General features: G+C 46.5%; 1 long non-coding RNA gene across 2 annotated transcripts in view; it reads left to right on the top strand.

Annotated features, from left to right (window-relative positions):
* Positions 1-13,691, top strand: part of LOC121707610 — a 38,849-nt gene that overhangs the window by 20,162 nt on the left and 4,996 nt on the right. For both annotated transcript variants that reach the window (XR_006031351.1, XR_006031352.1), the window contains one exon: positions 6,944-7,038. This is a non-coding gene — a long non-coding RNA (uncharacterized LOC121707610). The remainder of the gene's footprint in view (positions 1-6,943; positions 7,039-13,691) is intronic.

Genomic DNA, 13,691 nt, shown 5'->3' with positions numbered 1-13,691 from the left:
CTTCTCTGCTTTGGTCTATTTCAGAAGGCTGGCTAGAAATAGTGTTTTGTTTTTTCCACATCTAAACTGAAAATTGCAGTCTTTTAATTCCTCCAAACTAAATATATGTGTTTGGACGAAGAACACAGGGCAGAGTAATGCATTGTGTGTTAGTCTCAAAGCACAGATAATGGTCTAAGTAATGTTTTCCATCTTTCAAGTGGAGCCCTAAATTGATTTGTTTTCCCACATTAATAAAATTCTTGAGACACGGGATGGGATTTAGGTGGTAGTGTTGCATTTTCTGCTTCCTTCTGGGGGGCTTGAAACTTAAAACACTTTAGCTTTGTAAATTAAATGACCCATACTCATCTGGTATGTGTAGAATCACTAAATCATACTACAGATCACACTGATAGTTCAAACAAAAGTGTTTTAGTAGAGGCTTAATGGTCAGCACACACAGCATCATACACATAGTTTTGGTAACTTCTGGCCATTGCCTTGCTCTAGTTTGAATGAATGAAAGCTGATTTGGAGCGCGCTGGATGTTGTTGCTAGCTCATTCATTTGCCTGGTGAACGAAACCCCAGTCCCCCTTCAGCTCCCCGCATACTGTATGAATGAAGCAGCTCTTTTGCCTCAGGAGAGCTCTGCAGCTGCTGGGTCAGCGAGAGTCCGCCCTGGCAGACTCCAACGATTTCATTAAGGTCCCCCGGACGGGGTCAGCGGCCTGGGAGTGACACTAATCTAAGATGCACTCTTACGACAAGCAGCATCAGCATCCTTGGACCTTGGCGATAAACAAGAGAGTCCCAGATTCAAATATTCATGGCTTGCATCACTGATGGAATCCCTGTGAGAATACAGTTGGGTGGAGCACAACGTCAGGGTGATGTTAGGATTCCACAAGCCGCCTTTATAAGTCCTCTCAGATGCTGTCTCCTAGGTGACTAGGAAAGAAATGAGACTAGCCGCACACCTCTTCAACAGTGAAGAGGCGAGAGGTGGTAGCATATGGTAAAGCTGTTTGCAGGCGTGCGAGATATGCACTTTTCATGTGTCCGTTGCTCAATCATCTTCCCAATAGGAGAGAGCTGTCAGTGCACTTTGACCTTAGCCCTGTCTCAAGGGTGCAGCTTGATATCTGTTAGCGAAAGCTGATTTTTGTGTCTGACTTCTAATGTTAATCTGCAGGTAAATGCCTCTATCCAATAGAAATGCAATCCAGATAAGGTGTACTGTTAGAATGCACAGTATGTTTCACCATGCATTGCATGGTTTTATTATATGAAATCTCCAAGAAAGAACATCTGTCTTTATGGTAACTGTTTGCATCCTTCTTTTGACATTAAATATCTGGATGCACTTGCACCTCTGGTTTTCAAAAGGAATGCAAAACTACAGTGCTAAACCATTTTGGCTGTCTGAGATGCTGAGGTGAACTTTGACCTGTCCTTGGCCCTGTCTGCCATGCGTCTGTCATTTCAGTTGCACGGTATTCATAATGACATTCCATGTCTTGTGTCAATCTGTTATAGTGATGCTAGCTCCTTGATGATCAATTAAAGCTGCAGTTGGCAAGTCTGACAGATTGAGGGGACTTAGTCCCCTAACTCTCATGCCCCTCCCCCACTACCACCGAGCACCCTCTCATCGAGTTTGTGCTCGTTAGTGCGCACCAGACTGTGATTGACAGTCAGATCTCACACAGCCCTGCTCTGATTGGACCAGAAGAACCGGGAGCTGTGTATTTTTGCAAAACCAATAACAGGCTCTAGGTGGAGGTAATGCAGGTTTTTTATTCTAAAACCGGCTGATTTATGTTGAGCATAGCGTATGTGAGCATAGTGTCGATTTCAGTGAATATGATCAAACAAATCTTACCCAAATGCAGCTTTAATGACTACCTACTGTACAGTATTCATGAGAATAGACCAAATGGTTAATAATGGGTTAAACATATTCTTAAACCTTCCAGAACATTCCAGTGCAATATTCAACCCTTCTAAGGGCCATCACAAACTCTCAGTAAAAAAGAGTAATTATAAAACTAACAAAAGCAAAGAGGGACTTTGCAACTTTGGTGCTTGATACTCACAAATCATCACACTTGTAAAAATTAGCAACAGATGCTGAGGTTATGTTGCAGTTATCCAATTATTTTTCCTTTTCTTTCTTTCTTTCTTTCTTTCTTCCTTTCTCTCTTTCTTTCCTGTCTTTGCATTCGCTTGTGCAGATATTTTCTTTCTCCCTCATTCCTACTCCCGACTCCTGAGCTTTCTTCCTTCAGGCCTTAATGTGTAACGCAGAGCCGGGGAGCCATTTCCAGGGCATTTAATCAGTGTTTATAGGAGAGCCATTTTGACCCTGATATGGGTGGGATGGATCCCCCCAGGGACAAGTGACTGGCACCCTCCCATCCTGCCAAATGAATGAAACTCCAATGGCAGATTTCATCTGCTGCAGTGCTGCTAAATATCATAGTAGTATACAGCTCAGGAGTTTGCCAAATGAACTCCATACCCGCTGCCCCTCCACCCTCCCCACCCCTCCACCCTCCGCACCCTGCCTCATTCCAGCTTTTTCTCCACTCTTTGGCAAGAGGAGACCGCACTGCCGGTGAACAAATCGTTCCCAGCTCAGGTCACCAAATGGATGTTTAATCGGAGGGGTCCAGATGTTCGGCAATGCACTACTTTTTTGTTTATGATTATTGTGTGTGTGTGTGTGTGTGTATGTGCATTTTTTTTTCTTTTTTTGCCGGGGGAGTTTGGAATCTCTTCCAAATACAGAACAAGCTCTGTGTGCAGAGTATAGGGACGCTCTGAGTATGTAATTACTTGTTTGTGTTGCATAAAGATTACCTCTTCATTAAGCTGTTTGTCCAAGGGATAACAAGGCTGGCAATGTTATGACAGCCTGTTTGCAGGAGAGTGTGCCTATTCAGTGCATACATTGGGCCCACTCTCATCTGTTGAGGTTGCTCTGGCCAATGGTGAGGTTTGGAGAGGCACACAGGCCCCAAACAAAACCTTTGTGTTTTAAAATGCAAAACAAATGAAGGTATACAGCCATTTAACACATAAAGAGGTACTGAACACCTACTGACTTGAAAAGTAATTGAAATAAGCTGCCCAGGAGAACTTGCATGCATCATAGTCCTAGCCTCACCATTGGTATGGACTACTATGTGGAAGCAGGCTTGTGTAAGCTCCTCACCTAAGAACGTTTCAATAACATTTCAGACCAGTGCTAAAGGTCACCAGCTGTTACGTAAAAGATTCATGAGGTGATGACAGGTGGCCACCTCAACACGTGCCAAAATTATGGACGGCGCTGTATGAGATGATGTCCTCACTACCGTGTCCCAATGCATTAGATGATGTCCTCTCTATCGTGTCCCCTTGCTGGACACAAACATAGGAGATAGCACCTCCATTCACCATATCAGCATGTGTATGTGTGTGTGTGTGTGTGTGTTTACATATCGGTCTCCTTGTAGGCCTCAACAGAGATACTGCTCAGAAAGTGCCTAGTCCAGCATGTGCGATGAGGTCATCACTGCGAACATGTGCGACGCCATATGGACCGGCCCGTTAACTCTCTTTCTCTCTCTGTGTTATGACAACAGAGGCCTCCTGCTCTAAGAGGTCCACTCGGCCCCACGTCTGCCTGGTGGAATTGAATTACTGAATCACTCAGCAATCCATCGAGCATACCACCCCCCCCCCCCCCACACACACACACACAAACACAGTGAGAGCCCAGCCCTTAGAATATTATGTTTTTGACTTGAAACGATTGCCACTCATGATATGTCATTCATCACCCTCACTGCAAACATCAGAGCAATTAAGATAGTGAGGTGGTGTTGGTATTGCACAACTGCTTAGGTATGTGTCAGGCCGACCAGCTGGTCAGTTCTCCCTTACACACCACTGGGAGTTCAGTAATGCTATACACATACATGCGTAGCGTTTGTGGGCACAGACCTCTTGGCATTCCAGTACCTCCTCTCCTTTAACACTGTCTTGTGTCTGTACCTCCTCTCCTTTAACACTGTCTTGTGTCTGTATCTCCTCTCCTTTAACACTGTCTTGTGTCTGTACCTCCTCTCCTTTAACACTGTCTTGTGTCTGTATCTCCTCTCCTTTAACACTGTCTTGTGTCTGTACCTCCACTCCTTTAACACTGTCTTGTGTCTGTACCTCTACTCCTTTAAAGGTAAACTATGCAGTATTGGCAATTTCCTTACTGTTTTTTTTTTTTCGGTTTTTGCTTATTTTTCGCTTGCTCTGTCATGACGAATGGCTGAGAAACTCCATCGCTACCTTTTTCTAGCCGGTGCCTGGCGTGTATGTGTATTTGAATGCAGTAAAGCAATTCGTTACACTCGTTATACCTGATACTGAGGCCGTCGGCCCGCCGGCCCACAGTTGCAAGGGTGGTTTTTCCGCTCACAGGTGCTAGGGGGAAGCGAGACGGCCACCATTCAACCTGAAAAAAGTCATATAACCATTCCAATGAAGCTGGTAAATGAAGGTCAATGAAGCTAAAAAACTTGCATATTAAGCTAAAAAACCTGCATAGTGTGCCTTTAACACTGTCTTGTGTCTGTACCTCCTCTCCTTTAACACTGTCTTGTGTAAGTGACGCCGATCTGAACCACCTCTAATGTTTTTTATTTGCTTGTTCACAATAAGTGTCATTTTTCTTATGGCTCCTTGCTGGCTCATTCCTGCTGTTTTAAAACTGGCATTCCTGATGAGATGAACTCCTTGATACTGCCTTGTGTTGTCACCCGATCGTCCGCCCGGGCCCAATCTCACCTGGCACTGGTGTTCTACTGCTCTGCATGCGAGACTGCGGTAGATCAAATTCTCCTCTCGCGTCAGCCAGAGCTGTTTGTGAGCACAGCTAGTATGCAGTTGATTGAAAACTCTCAAACAATTTTTTGAAAGCGGAAACCAAGCTTGGCAGTTGCCTCATCTCCTCCTTAATCACATGGAATTGCTTGGAATGCATCTGCCGAGAGATGAGGAATGAGGAATGTGAAACAGGAGGGAAAACAAAATGGCAGACCACACTCAAGCAGACTGTGTAGAATGCCAGGGGAGAGGTGGCATCCATTGACTGGGCATCTCTCTCGAGCGTCCCATTAAAACGCTGGCACACAGCAGAGTCTGGGATGAGGCTTTTACCACCCAGCTCTGGCAGTATCTCTTCAAACAGGAATACGCACTTCCGTGTGCGTCGGTCTCTAGCCCACCCAATTATCTCGAGGACAGTCGAGAGCACTTTGTTCGGGCCGTGCAGATGGACGCTGGCGATAACGCGGGCGGCCGTGGGACTACAGGCCAGAGATGCCCCCTAGATCCCAATATGATGAGGTCCCACGAGGCCATGGGACTTCCTCACCTCCCTGGGCCATGGACGCCCCTGCGCCTGAGCCTCCGTGTCTGCGTCGCTCTTCACAGGAAGTGGACGGAGTGGATGACACAAGGACAACACAGAGGCTCTGTCCGGTCTCCAGCAACGGAGGGAAAGGAGGAAGATGGATCTGGGGTGGGGGGCAACAGAGTCCTTGTAAATATTGAGGTGACCGCCCTTTATATTTCAGTCTCAGAATCATGGGAAAAGGAACCTATCAGCGTTGGACTAATGCCTAGAGACATCATGCTGAGCTCAGGAATTATGGTCTGTCGGTACATTCAGGAGGTGCTGAGGAAATTCAATACAAACATCTTAATGTCCAACCACCAATAGTTGAATTCAAGCTTTTTTTTCTTATTTTTTGGTCAGGAAATTAGCCTAGATTGTAAATACAGGATGTGAGTGTCAAATCTGCCTGTCCAGCTAATGTTCCTGTTTACCTGCTGTATACATTCATGAGTCCAAAAAGCAAACTTTTACTGTAATCCTTCCGTTCAAAGCCAGTATTTATTATCAAGTTGAGTCTTATCTTTTTGTAGACTTGTAGACTGTAGACTAAATACGCTTCTGTGTAAATTGTAAATATACTAAAAATATATCTGCCAGCTGATTTATGAAGCTTGCCCTTGGTCATGTTCGTGTATCATGTTTGTAGTCTGTCTGCAGACGGTTGAACTTGACCGCTGGTTTGGCCACCTGTTTGAGTCTCTCGTCTCATCCAACATGTGGACATTTCCCTCTGGAGTCGTTCTCAGCCTTTCTCAGCAGAGAACTAAACTAGGGCAAGAGACTGGGAGTACACAGCACAAGAGGGAGAGAGAGAGAGAGAGAGAGTAAGAGAAGAGAAGAGGGAGAGAGAGAAGAGAAGAGAGAGAGAAGAAAGAGAGAGAGAAGAGGGAGTAAGAGAAGAGAAGAGGGAGAGAGAGAGAAGAGAAGAGGGAGAGAGAGAAAAGGGAGAGAGAGAAGAGAAGAGAGAGAGAAGAAAGAGAGAGGGAGAGAGAGAAGAGAAGAGGGAGAGAGAGAGAGAGAAGAATTGTCGCTTAACTTTTATGTCTTACTTAATTTACAGTTCTGTTAAACATTATTTTATTTATATTTTTGTGTACATGTAATGGAGCTTTGGCAATAATGTTATTGAAACGTTCATGCCAATAAAGCTTTCTTGAATTGAAATTGAATTGAGAAGTTAAGACTAAACTGGGGTTGATTATACTGTAGAAGCCAAGATTCTTTAGAAACAATGGGTGAAGCAACAGGTTACACTGCTGTGATCTGATCCCATAGAGACAAAGGATGGTTTATCTAAACGGCAGCGGTGACAGTAAAAATCCTCTCAAACACTGTCACTAGACAATGGGGAGTGGAGAGAGAGAGAGAGCGAGGGAGAGAGAGAGAGAGAGAGAGAGAGAGAGAGATTGGAGGTACTTTGATTGTTTGTGTTGCAAACCCAGCCTTTAATTATACATGGTGTCTCAGATCCTCAGGTCAGATATGCTCTAAAATAAGTGTGTTTGTGTGTTCTCTTAAGGAGGAGGCCTCGTAAACAAACACCATGGCTCTACAGGCAGAGACAATTGTAACACTGTCCAGAAATTCCAAGAGTTTGACAAACAAATGGTTTTGGTAAGTCATTCCCGTTAACAAAGACAGTTCACTATGCAACTTTTCACAATAAACATTTTTGTCTCTTACAACTGGCGTGTGCTCAGAGATCCTGGAATCAATCCATGATGAATGAGATGCCTTTTTCACATTTTTGCCATGTAGAATATAAACTCGGATCTATGAGGTGTCACCATCGGGCTGTTTTTGGTTTACAGCTATGGCATGTCTCGGATGTCATGAGTTCAAAGCCTTACAGAACTGTGGCAAACCAACCCAAATCATAGCATATCACCACTGCTCTTGAGATAATTATCCAGTGATGCCACCACACATTAATTCAATGCATGTTTGAGATGCTTCTCCTGACAACTATCCTATTTCCAGAGACAGAGACAGATACAAAAGTATTAAAAAACAAAACAGAAAAAAAACAAGTGATTGGGGTTCATGTGTCATGGCTTTCCAACTCAAGAGTCAGTGCAAATCATAGCAGACCTCAGAAAAGGACCTCATTGGGTTTCTCTCAGCTTTGGTCCTCTGTACTGAATTTGGAAATTAAGAGTTAAATTATGCACATCCTTTTAAGTCCAACAGCATGACCACAGCCCTGGCTCCCTGTCTCAGACAAGGACAAAAACACATCAACACCAAGGAGGCCCAAAACCTCAAGAAATCTCCATGATCACCAGAATGCAACGCAGACACACACGCATGCACACACACACACACACACACACACACACACACACACACACACACAGACACACACACACACAACACACACACACACACACACACCTTAAACTATCCCAGACATGAGCCTCAGTTGCACCCCAAGCTCACTTCCTGTACCCCAACCCCAACCCCAACGGCCCGATACAGGGTCATAAAGGGTATTGAATAAGTGTTGTTTAATTTGCAGAGTGCTTTCACATGTTTAAAGCATTTGGGCTTGGTTGGTGGGCCATAAGAAAGTAAAAAAACACATACAGTATGTATACACACACACACACACACACACACACATACACTCTGACATCCCATGTATTAAGCAGCAGTTGATTGAATAAACGGATGTATTCGGCCAAAGATACGAGCCCTTGCGTCTGCGTTTTCTATGACGGACGCATTATTAATTCTTCCTTCCTGCCCCTTCCGGGTTTCGCGCTGCATTGTGTGAAAGTGCGTCTACTGCAGCAAGGCTGGGCCTCTCTCTGAGGTGGGGCACAGTCCTCCCACACCGGGCCTGTGGAACAGTTCAAGGCCGAGCGGCTGTGCTTTGGCGAGGCCTGTGCATTCACTTCAAAATAAGTCTTTGTTGTCGGTATTGGAGCGGGACTTTGTGGAGTAATTGAGCAGGTTTTAAGAGCGCACCAGAGTAGTACACTCATGTTGCTTTCACGCGAGCTGTGCCAGTGTTTTCCTATCGCTCTTTCTTTCTATCTCTCCCTCCCTCTTTTATTTCTCTCTCTCTCAGACACTTTCAGGGTGTCTACTCTAATATATCAGGAGTTTTCAACTGATTGTGACCAGGGGACCAGCATATTGACTAATAAGCTATCTATGCTAATAAGTTAATCTATGGTAATAAGCTAATCTCAGACATCCCAAGTCTCCCAGAAGCTCCGGGAGTCTCCCGCATATCTCCCGGAATCTAGAGCAAGTGAGCAAGAGCGCGCACGCGAGACCGAGACTTCAAATCACGTGAGCATCTGAGTGTAGCGCGTACACGACAGGGAGAGAGCGAGGGGTGGTGCGTGTGTCCGAACCGAATCAGTTCAGTGTATCTAGCAAAAGGAGCGTCATGTCAGTGCCCCAAAAAAAGGAAAATGTAAGACACATTTCAAAGTGTACCCTTGTCTCATAAGAGTAAAAAGTAATGATAGGCCAGTCTTGCACGCTACACTGTTTGTAACAGTGACTTTAGCATTACCCATACCGGGTTAAATGATTGCAAAAGACATGTTGAGATGAGTTTAACAAGTGTGAATTCACGAGCATATTATTCAGGCCTGTAGGCTACTAGATGGCTAGTTGCCAAGGCTACATGAAAAGACCAAACTACCAAAATCTACATCTTTATTTTCCCAATTTATATATATAGGCCTTCCTTATTTGGTGTATTTTTTTATTTTTTTATTTATTTAATTTTTTTTGGGGGGGGGGCTTTCGCGTTTTTTGTGTTGACAGCGCCCTCAACCTCATTTTCAGAGCTCTTTGACAAGTGTTTTTTGTTGATAGGTTACAAAGTTTTGATTGGTCGTCGAGAGAGAAGTGATGTTGACGAGGCCAGCGCTGTTCTAAAAGATTTCAACTTTCAGCGCTCTTGAAAGTAAACGGTCAGCGCCAAGGGCTTTTTGCCTCCGAGGGCGCTGAGCGCTGTGAACGCTGAACTTTGTAGGACTTCAATATAAAAATAGCCGCCGTCGGTGCAAACAGGCGCTAAATACACACCTGTGAGTTCTTCATAGACCACTGGTAGAACAGTGCAGATATGAGGGCAGGCCTCTGGCCTGGCTGAGATCGACTGCAGGTCTTAAATCACATTACTGTACTGTGGTCCGTAGAGCGGTCGGCGGTCGGCCACTATCAATCTGCTGCTTGTTTCGGTCTGTGTATGTTAATCAAAGAGCGCTGTTGTTGGACGACTTATATAAGGGTGGCCGCTGTGACCCCGGCGTGTAAACTATTATGGCAATTACACGCTCGTCTCAAACACTTGGCCCAGTGTCGACCCAGAGCTATGGGCAAGCCACACTACCACACTGAAGGCTCAATGTCATATCCCACATATCTTGTATTTCAAAGACGTCTTATAAAGTCGACTTATCAAGTGCTGATGGGCTTGGTTTTTTTTTGTTGCTTTTTTGGAGTTAGCAGTGAAAATGAAGAAGGGGTGTTAGTGTGTTTTTTTTATAGACTGTAAGAAAGAATGTGGTGTTGTCTGGCGCAGAACCATCTCTTAGGGATGAGCTCACAGTCCAGCTGTGTCTGGTGCAGAGGATGTGGGGGGGGGGGGGGGGGGGGGACTAAAAAAAGGATGAAAAAAGGGGCCTGTTTAACCAAAGTGCACTCTCATTCCCCATCCACAGCATCAAAGCCTTATAAACCAGCAGGGAGGTAAGCCACAAACATGAGTGCAGACTCAGCGGACGCTCACACAGGCTCCCACACAAATACACAGTCTCACACACACAGACACACAAACAAACACACACACACACACACACACAAACACACCCTATAGCATAGTCACACACCTACACACAAACACAGACAAGACAATTTGCTCTCTCTCTCTCTCTCTCACACACACACACAAGCACACAAACAAACACACTCTCACTCAACCTATAGCACAGGCACACACCCACACACAAACACAGACAAGACAATTTGCTCACAGACAGACACACACGCACACACACACAAACAAGGCCTTGATTCTCATACACAAACAGAGTGACGAAAGCCGTTCTGCTGACACAGATAAAACTGCTGTCTGGAAGGGTCCCTCAGCGCAGGCTGTTTAGCATGGGAAAGCACCAAAGAAACCCAACACAGGAGGGCTTCACAGCACGGCTCAATGCGACCCGTCACAGGGGACCTGATCAAGGCAACCTGCACCAGTGGCGTCGGGCTCAGACGAGGGAGTAGAATACACATGGCTGCTTGTGGTTGTCGCTTGTTAGTTTATGCTGCATAACAAACAACGAACATACACTTACACACAGAAACATAATACAAATACTGCACTCAAGAGGAGAACAGCACATACACAGACACATACATAAGGTGTGTTCTACAGAAACACACACACACACACACACAAGGTGCATACACTTTTACTCACACACACACACACACACACACACACACAGTGCATACACTTTCACTCACAAACACACACACACACACACATACAGTACACACACACAGAGCGACTGGTGGTGTGGGAAAAGCGGGAAGTGAGCCTCCCATGGTGCATCCGATCTTTCCCATCTGAGAGGGAGTTTCAGAAACACGTCCTGTAAAACCCCAGCACAAAGAAATCAGCTCTCCGTCAGCACCTGGATTAGCCCGAGCAGGGAGGAAAGGGGGGGAGTGTGTGTGTGTGTGTGTGTAAGGGGGGGTGGTGGTGGGGAGGGGGGGGGGGGGGTTACTCACTTCCGATCAAGCTCTCTCATTATTTTCCTTCACTGCACTATTATTATTTTACATTCCGTGGCAGCGCAATAATGGCGAGAAACGCACATGCAGACCCCGCGGGAGACGGAACGGAACGGGGTCCCTCTGACAGACCGGGGGGGGGGGGGGGCGGGGGGGGTGGAGTGTGTGTGGAGTGGGCAAGTGTGTGTGGAGTGGGCAAGTGTGTGTGGAGTGTGTGGAGTGGGCAAGCGTGTGTGGAGTGGGCAAGCGTGTGTGGAGTGTGTGGAGTAGGCAAGCGTGTGTGGAGTGGGCAAGCGTGTGTGGAGTAGGCAAGCGTGTGTGGAGTGGGCAAGCGTGTGTGGAGTGGGCAAGCGTGTGTGGAGTGGGCAAGTGTGTGTGGAGTGGGCAAGCGTGTGTGGAGTAGGCAAGCGTGTGTGGAGTGGGCAAGTGTGTGTGGAGTAGGCAAGCGTGTGTGGAGTGGGCAAGCGTGTGTGGAGTAGGCAAGCGTGTGTGGAGTGGGCAAGCGTGTGTGGAGTAGGCAAGCGTGTGTGGAGTGGGCAAGCGTGTGTGGAGTGGGCAAGCGTGTGTGGAGTAGGCAAGCGTGTGTGGAGTAGGCAAGCGTGTGTGGAGTGGGCAAGCGTGTGTGGAGTGTGTGGAGTGGGCAAGCGTGTGTGGAGTGGGCAAGCGTGTGTTGAGTAGGCAAGCGTGTGTGGAGTAGGCAAGTGTGTGTGGAGTGGGCAAGTGTGTGTGGAGTGGGCAAGCGTGTGTGGAGTGGGCAAGCGTGTGTGGAGTAGGCAAGCGTGTGTGTGTGTGGAGTGGGCAAGTGTGTGTGGAGTGGGCAAGTGTGTGTGGAGTGGGCAAGCGTGTGTGGAGTGTGTGGAGTGGGCAAGTGTGTGTGGAGTGGGCAAGTGTGTGTGTGTGTGGAGTGGGCAAGTGTGTGTGGTGGGCAAGTGTGTGTGGAGTGGGCAAGCGTGCGTGCGTCCAGACAGAGACCTGCTCTACTCAGCCTGCTCTGCATCCTTCAACACGTGCAAAATGAAGCCTTGCAGCAGGAGGACAAGCTTGGGCCTCACCAGCTCTGACCTTTCCTCACCACCACCATCAGTACAGGACAAGAGGTATCTCTGAACCGCCGACACGTGAGCTCCTCTAGATGTGCTGGACAACTGTGTGTGCTGGCCGTGGTCAGAAGCAAGAAGTGAGTAGTGTCTTAGCGCTGTGTGCTGGCCGTGGTCAGAAGTGAGAAGTGTCTTAGCGCCGTGGTCAGAAGTGAGAAGTGAGAAGTGTCTTAGCGCCATGTGGTCCAGAGGAAGGAGGACACTAGTGTTCCGTAAACACAGCATAAGAGTGCTGGACTTCAGGATGTATAGCTCTTGGATGTACAGAAACGTGTACGCTTAGGAAGGGATGGGATGTAAACATTCATTTAGGAGGTTTATCTAACAGGTTCTGGACAGTATACATACTTTTTTCCGCCTCGTGTTTTTCTGTTATCTCTTTGTGTCCCAGTACGTGTCTCTCACTACCCTGAGGAGGCGCATTGATGTGAGAGTGGGGACAGACTCAGGCTAACAACAGTATGGATTTTGTTTGTTTTTCATTTTCAGTTTGATGAAGATTAAAGGCAGCAGTCATGGCAACATGTAACTCAGTCAAGTTTGCTCAGACATCATAGATGAATGTTCAGTGGATGGGATACAGTCATTCACTTGGCTGAAGTTCAAGATTGGAACACAATACTAGACTTCATTTCTTTGATTATTCTGGCTGAAATTATCGACTACATGTACTATCATTCAATATTTAACTGCAATGCTCTCATGAAAGAAAATATTCAGATACACGTTAAATTGTAGATCTTTATCCAGTTCTCCCCTCATTACACATTACGTCTCGTAATTGTTTCTTTCTGGCTATTTATTGAAAACATCAGGAAATGAAATGCATCTGTGAGAGTGCTAATATAATCTGAAAACAACAGTAGAGAGGCCGTCACCCCTGTCGGAGGTTGAGGGATGGGGTCCTGCGGAGGTCATTAAAGGCCTTTAGAGGAGTCAGGGCTGCATTAGGAGACACCAGATGCCTCCTCGAAAGGTCACATCTGCTCCATAAGTGCGCAGTAATCAAAGGCCGAGGATATGCGTTAAGCTAACTATCAGTCCGTCATAAATCATCATCAACATGTTTCAAGTGTGACGTCACGTCACCGAATGCAGAAGTGGCTGGAACATCAAGGTAAAAAGCACTAACAGCCAAGGGTGAATCATGTGATCATGTGACCGACCACAGACATGTTTAGCTGGTTTCTTCTCTCTTAGTCCAGATGCTGCCCCCCCCCCCCCTCCCTCGGGGTTTGTCACCTCACCTCTGTGTGCTGCTCTGAGTGGGGCTTTGAAAGTTGGGTGTCTGGGGAACAGATTGCTCTGCGTCCCTCCAGCTCTGGCTTCCTCCACACCAGCCCCAGCTGACAGATAATCCTCCCAGCTGCTTCATTACTGAAGGGGAGGTGTGTGTGTGTGTGT

The sequence above is a fragment of the Alosa sapidissima genome, chromosome 4 (genome assembly GCF_018492685.1).
Source record: "Alosa sapidissima isolate fAloSap1 chromosome 4, fAloSap1.pri, whole genome shotgun sequence".
Taxonomy (NCBI): domain Eukaryota; kingdom Metazoa; phylum Chordata; class Actinopteri; order Clupeiformes; family Clupeidae; genus Alosa; species Alosa sapidissima.
This window is presented reverse-complemented; position numbering and strand designations above follow the sequence as displayed.